This window comes from Ambystoma mexicanum, chromosome 5q, assembly GCF_040938575.1.
Source record: "Ambystoma mexicanum isolate Mex_15411 chromosome 5q, UKY_AmexF1_1, whole genome shotgun sequence".
NCBI lineage: Eukaryota > Metazoa > Chordata > Amphibia > Caudata > Ambystomatidae > Ambystoma > Ambystoma mexicanum.
The window spans coordinates 563,683,414-563,690,729 of record NC_090933.1 but is presented as its reverse complement, the minus strand read 5'-3'; positions in this window follow the sequence as shown (position 1 = coordinate 563,690,729).

Genomic DNA, 7,316 nt, shown 5'->3' with positions numbered 1-7,316 from the left:
GGCCTTGATCAGGTGGGGATACCGTCTTCAGTGTTAGGCGCAGGGTTTGTCTTGCTCCCGGACAGGGCCCCCTTCTCACCGAAAGTTTAAGCTGAAGAGTGAGGTGTCTGCAAGGGTAAACCAAGGTATTAGTGATTGGAAGGTTGGGAAAGTTCCTAGCCCCTCTCGCCCTTTCTTTCCCCGTGGAACTGGGTTGATAATTGCGCTTACCTTAGATAGGTAAATGCCGGGCTCTCCATCCTGCGTCTCGTGCAGGGGCGCTGGGTCCAGTTGCTTCACTGGATGCGAGCTCTGCCTCTTGATAGCAGAGGGTTAGCTGAGAGCGAAGACGCCGTTATTGCACAAGCGTGCCTTGTAAGTATTTAAGTTCCTTTTAGATTGTTCTCTTCTCTTTCAAAAATCTTAAGTCTTTAAAGTCTATGTCTTTTCCTTTTCAGATGCTGTGGCGGTGAAGATTATTCTTCTAATGGCACGTAAGTAGAAAGACTGCACTAGCGCTGTAGAATGCACCGTAATGTCTCTTTTGTCTTTGCAGGTGCCGAGGTGCAGCGCGAACAGATTGGAAGCGAACGTAACACAGGTAAGCAGTCTTGTAACTAAGCGTTACTAACCGATGTATCTTGTCTTGCAGGTGCCGGAATGCAGCGCGAGCTGAGTTGGAACGGGCGTAACACAGGTAAGCAGACTTTGTAGTTAAATATTACTGACCGATGTTCTTTCTCTTTGCAGATGTCGGATACCGGAAGAGAAAGGCTGAAAAAGGCGCCTTGGATGCTGCCGTTGGATTAGGTAAGTAGATGCGCTGCCTTTGCTTTAGCCTAACCTGTGCCTTTGTTTTGCAGGAGCTGCTGAAGACTGAAGGTTGGATCCCAGCAGGTGATTTCGTGTTCACAGGATCTGGAGCTGGAGGTTTCCTGGAGCTGACACGGTGAGCGTCCTGCTGCAGATGCAGAATAACGCGAAGCACGTGAAACCAATCGGGTGTGGTTTAAATAGCCTTCTGTAGTGCTTAGGCGTCTTCTTCCACGGCCTCACCCAGGTAATATAAAGAGTTCCAGATTTCTAGAAGAGTTCCTGTGTTCTGCTTCCAGGGAGTGGCTCCTGCTCCACCCAGACAGAAAAAGTAGTCCCAGGCAGAGAAGGATCAGGAGACCAGCTAGCTGGTAAGTAAGCAGCATGGTCTGCTACAGGTAGGTCCACCAAGCACTCTTATCTAATATGAGCCCGGCGCTTCCTGTGCCGGGACCAGTCACCTTCATGAGCCTGGCGCCACTGGCGCCAGGACAAGGTCCAAAAGGTCCCAATAGGGACTGGCTGGTTCCTGGGATCAGAGTTATGGGCCTGCTTCCAAGGTCGTGGGGCAAGTCCTGACCCCTTGGAAGCAGGGATCATGACAGCACCCCCCCTTAAGGCCCCTCCCAAGGTTGACTTCTCCGGAGGTCTTGGTTAGGAAATGTCCGATGAAATTTCTTGATTAGTCGAGGTGCATGTACATGTTCTGCAGGTTCCCAAGATCTTTCTTGGGGGCCGTAGCCTTTCCAGTCAATCAGGTAGTGTAGTTTTGATTTGGAGATCTTGGAATCCAGGATATTTTTGATTTCAAACTCGAGTTCTCCGTCAACTAGGATAGGTTCAGGAGATTTAGTCAATCGGGTTTCTGGTTGAACAGGTTTTAGTAGTGAAACATGAAAGACTGGGTGCATTTTCATACGAGGGGGTAAATCCAACTTGACCGCTACTGGATTTATTATGGCAGTGATAGAGTAGGGTCCCAGGTATCTTGGGTTAAAGGTGCGTGGTCCCTTTAGGGGTAAATGTTTGGTGGATAACCAGACTTGATCTCCTATTTGGTATTGAGGGGCTTCCTTCCGATGTTGATCTGCTCCTTTCTTGTATTGTTCCTTGGCCCTTTGAAGGTGGGTAGTAGCTTCCTTGAAGGCTTGGGTGATGGTTGAATGTAGGTGGTCAACTGCTGGTGTTCCAAGATCCTGAGGTGGATCCAGGTTAGAGGTTCGAGGATGGTTACCATACAAAAGAAAAAACGGGGTCTTTCCGGTTCCAGAGTGGACTGAGTTATTGTAAGCGTACTCGGCTATCCAAAGGATGTCCTTCCAAGTTCCTTCTGTCTGTTGCAGCATGCAGCGTAGGTACTGTTCCAAAGTCTGATTGGTCCTTTCGGTCTGACCGTCGGTTTGTGGGTGGTGACTGGTTGAAAGTCTCACATCAATTTGAGCCAACCGACAGCAACTCCGCCAGAAGTGGGAGATGAATTGACTTCCTCTGTCCGAGATTAAAATTGAAGGAAAGCCGTGCAACCGAACGATGTTTTCAAGAAATTCTCGAGCCAGGATTGCTGCTGACGGTAAACCCTTTAGTGGGATGAAATGTGCCATTTTTGAGAATAAGTCTATGATTACCAGGATTGTATTGTATCCGGAACAGGGAGGTAAGTCGGTGATAAAGTCCATGGAGAGGGTATGCCAGGGACGAGGTGGGATGTCAATTGGTTGTAAGAGGCCTGCTGGTTTCTCCTTAGGACTCTTGTTTTGGGCGCACACTCCACAGGACATGACAAAGTTTCTGATGTCCTTTCTCCAAGATGGCCACCAGAAGTGACGCTTGACCTTTTCCGAGGTCTTGGCCATACCCGGGTGTCCTTCCATTAAGGAGTCGTGATAACAAGAGATGACTTGATTTTGTAAGCTAGTACAGGGTAGATAAAGTCGTTCCTTGAAGTACAATAAGTCGTTCTTTACTGTGAAGTCTTCCCCCTGAAGATGCCATTTTTGTATGTCTGCTGGAGTTACAAGTTGTTTAACGTGGGCTTCAATTTCTTCAATGGATTGCATGCCGATCAGACCCAGGATTCTTTGTTCAGGAATAATAGGTACGGGCTCAGGGTTAACCATGTGTTCATCTACTCCAATTCGAGAGAGGGCATCCGCTTTACCATTCTTATTGCCTGGTCGGTAGGTGATTATAAAATCAAATTCGGCAAAAAATAATGCCCAGCGAAGTTGTCTGGAGGATTGGGCTTTGGCTGATTTAAGATACTGTAGGTTACGATGGTCAGTAATGACGGTGACAGTGTGTCGGGCTCCTAGGAGATAATGCCGCCAGGCCTTAAAGGCGGACTTAATAGCCAAAAGTTCCTTATCAGTAATGGTGTAGTTGATTTCTGGGGCCGAGAATTTGCGAGACCAAAACGCCACGGGGTGTAACTGGTTGGTTTCTGGATCTCTTTGTGAAAGCACTGCTCCCATAGCGAGGCTGGAGGCATCGGTCTCGACGATGTAAGGTAGTTCCGGGCGGGGATGTTTTAAAATCGGGGCTGAGGTAAATTTAGTCTTTAGCTCCTGAAAGGCTTGTTCTGCCTCGGTAGACCATTCAAAACGTTTGTTTTTTCTGAGGAGAGCTGTAATGGGTTGGACTACCCGAGAGAAGTCTGGAATAAACCTACGATAGAAGTTGGCGAAGCCCAACATACTTTGAACCCCTTTTACAGATGTTGGTGAGGGCCACTTGATGATTGCGTCTACTTTCCTCGAGTCCATGTGAACTCCGTCAGGCGACAAAATAAATCCCAAAAATTCGACCTCAGTGACATGAAAGACGCACTTCTCTAATTTTGCAAAATGTTTGTGTTTTCGGAGCCTCTCCAGTACCGCGGTGACGTGTTTTCGGTGTTCTGCCTCAGAGGACGAATAAACCAGAATATCGTCAATGTAAACAACTACACACACATCAATGAGTTCACGGAGCACGTCATTCATAAAGAACTGGAACACGGCCGGTGCGTTACACAACCCGAAGGGCATCACTTGATACTCGAACAGTCCATACTTGGTACGAAAGGCCGTCTTCCATTCATCGCCCTCCTTTATTCGCACCAAATGGTAGGCTCCTCTGAGGTCCAACTTAGTGTATATACAGGCGTTTTTGACTTGGTCAAGTAGTTCTGGGATCAATGGCAATGGATACCTGTTCTTAATTGTAATCTGGTTTAGGGCACGGTAGTCTATACACGTTCTTAAGTCTCCCTCCTTTTTTGGCACGAAGAACAGAGCTGAGGAGGCCGGGGACTTCGAAGGACGGATGAATCCATTAGCCAGGTACTGGTCCAAATATTGCCTTAGGTGTAGATTTTCAGGTTCAGTGAGGGCATAAATCCGACTGCACGGAGGAGTGGATCCGGGAATCAGGTCTATCTGACAGTCGTATGATCTGTGGGGAGGCAAAGAATTAGCTTGGTCTTTCCGAAAGACATCTTGGAATTCCTGGTATTCGGGAGGCAGTTGTGGACTCTCAGAAACAGTTGCAGCTAGTTTGGTGGAGGGCTGAGGGTAACAGGTAGAAGCGCATTCTGGAAACCGGATTGTCTTTGCTCACCAATCAATTTGAGGATTGTGTTTCTCCAACCAAGGGACTCCCAAGATGACTTGAAACTGCGGGGCCTTGATCACATCAAACACGATCTTCTCTTGATGCCCATCTTGGCTTACTAACGTTACTTCCATGGTGGTGTGAGTTACGGGTCCGGAAGCTATTTCCGTCCCATCCACGGTGGTGATGACGTCTTTCACCGTCTTTGGACAAAGAGATAGATTCATCCTGGCTGCCAGTTCACAGTCCAAGTAATTCCCGACTGCGCCACTATCAATGTATGCTTTAATGGCATGCATACAATTAGGTTGCTCTGGACTCACGAGGACCATGGGCATGATGAAATGCGAGGTCAAAGAACTGGTTTTAACGCTCGGCAAGTGGACCTCTACACTTGCCGGGCGAGGTCGTTTCCCGGCTCAGAATTCTCAGTACCTTTATCAGACGCCCCTACTATCTTCTTCTTGGGCTTCACTGGACAATCTCGAAGAAAGTGCCCTGAGTTTCCGCAATAGAGGCATAATTGCAGTTGTCTCCTCCTTTCCCTCTCCTTTTGGGTTAAAGGTCCTTTAACAACCCCTATTTGCATGGGTTCCACAGAATCAGTTCCTTTCGTGGAACTTTGTGGCCCTGGAAAAAGTCGGGTTTCAAATCTGGACCGATCGGCTTTCCGATCCTGTAGTCGATGATCCAATTGCACTACCAGATCGATATATTCGGAACAGTCTTGTGGAGGATTTACCACTTGAGCCAGAACGTCTTTTAATTCCCCACGCAGACCTCTGTAAAACAGTGTGATCCTCTTATCCTCCGGCCATCCGGTTTCCACCACTAGTCTGTTAAATGATGCAATATAAGTCAGAAGATCTTGATTGCCCTGTCGTAGTGAAAGAAGTTCATTGTCCAAGGCCTGTCCCTGATAGTGCCTTGCGAACAGTTTCTCCATACTGGCTTGGAAGTCCTGGAAGTTATGGAGAATGGGGTCATCTTGAGACACTAAAGGAACAGACCAATCTGCGGCACTGCCACTGAGATAAGAGAGCACGAAGGCCACTTTAGCCTGGTCCGTTGGAAAAGCGGCGGGTCTGCACAAAAAGTGCAAGCGACATTGATTGATGAACACAGCAAACCTTTTCGGATCACCTGAAAAGCGTTCGGGCGGAGCCAAAGGTATATTTCCTGGTAGATTGATTTGCACCGGATTTGAGAAAGCTGTAGGAGCGTGGCCCCCACTAGGGGTGGGTAGAGGAGTTTGTCCGGCTTGGGCTTGCAGCAATTGCCTAGCCAAATCGTCTGTTCGCTCCTTGGAGACCACTAACTCCCTCCTTAGGGCATTTGTTTCCTGACGTGCGGCGTGTACTTCCGCCCTCAACTCCCCGAGTCAATGGGCCAATTGGTCAGTGTCTGAGGTTTCCATTGCGCCTGGCCGGGAATTATGTGGTAAGGCTTCGCGTTCTGTAACGCTCACCTGGTTCCCTCGGAGGCGCAGGCCTTGATCAGGTGGGGATACCGTCTTCAGTGTTAGGCGCAGGGTTTGTCTTGCTCCCGGACAGGGCCCCCTTCTCACCGAAAGTTTAAGCTGAAGAGTGAGGTGTCTGCAAGGGTAAACCAAGGTATTAGTGATTGGAAGGTTGGGAAAGTTCCTAGCCCCTCTCGCCCTTTCTTTCCCCGTGGAACTGGGTTGATAATTGCGCTTACCTTAGATAGGTAAATGCCGGGCTCTCCATCCTGCGTCTCGTGCAGGGGCGCTGGGCCCAGTTGCTTCACTGGATGCGAGCTCTGCCTCTTGATAGCAGAGGGTTAGCTGAGAGCGAAGACGCCGTTATTGCACAAGCGTGCCTTGTAAGTATTTAAGTTCCTTTTAGATTGTTCTCTTCTCTTTCAAAAGTCTTAAGTCTTTAAAGTCTATGTCTTTTCCTTTTCAGATGCTCTGGCGGTGAAGATTATTCTTCTAATGGCACATAAGTAGAAAGACTGCACTAGCGCTGTAGAATGCACCGTAATGTCTCTTTTGTCTTTGCAGGTGCCGAGGTGCAGCGCGAACAGATTGGAAGCGAACGTAACACAGGTAAGCAGTCTTGTAACTAAGCGTTACTAACCGATGTATCTTGTCTTGCAGGTGCCGGAAAGCAGCGCGAGCTGAGTTGGAACGGGCGTAACACAGGTAAGCAGACTTTGTAGTTAAATATTACTGACCGATGTTCTTTCTCTTTGCAGATGTCGGATGCCGGAAGAGAAAGGCTGAAAAAGGCGCCTTGGATGCTGCCGTTGGATTAGGTAAGTAGATGCGCTGCCTTTGCTTTAGCCTAACCTGTGCCTTTGTTTTGCAGGAGCTGCTGAAGACTGAAGGTTGGATCCCAGCAGGTGATTTCGTGTTCACAGGATCTGGAGCTGGAGGTTTCCTGGAGCTGACACGGTGAGCGTCCTGCTGCAGATGCAGAATAACGCGAAGCACGTGAAACCAATCGGGTGTGGTTTAAATAGCCTTCTGTAGTGCTTAGGCGTCTTCTTCCACGGCCTCACCCAGGTAAGAAAAAGAGTTCCAGATTTCTAGAAGAGTTCCTGTATTCTGCTTCCAGGGAGTGGCTCCTGCTCCACCCAGACAGAAAAAGTAGTCCCAGGCAGAGAAGGATCAGGAGACCAGCTAGCTGGTAAGTAAGCAGCATGGTCTGCTACAGGTAGGTCCACCAAGCACTCTTATCTAATATGAGCCCGGCGCTTCCTGTGCCGGGACCAGTCACCTTCATGAGCCTGGCGCCACTGGCGCCAGGACAAGGTCCAAAAGGTCCCAATAGGGACTGGCTGGTTCCTGGGATCAGAGTTATGGGCCTGCTTCCAAGGTCGTGGGGCAAGTCCTGACCCCTTGGAAGCAGGGATCATGACAGCACCCCCCCTTAAGGCCCCTCCCAAGGTTGACTTCTCCGGAGGTCTTG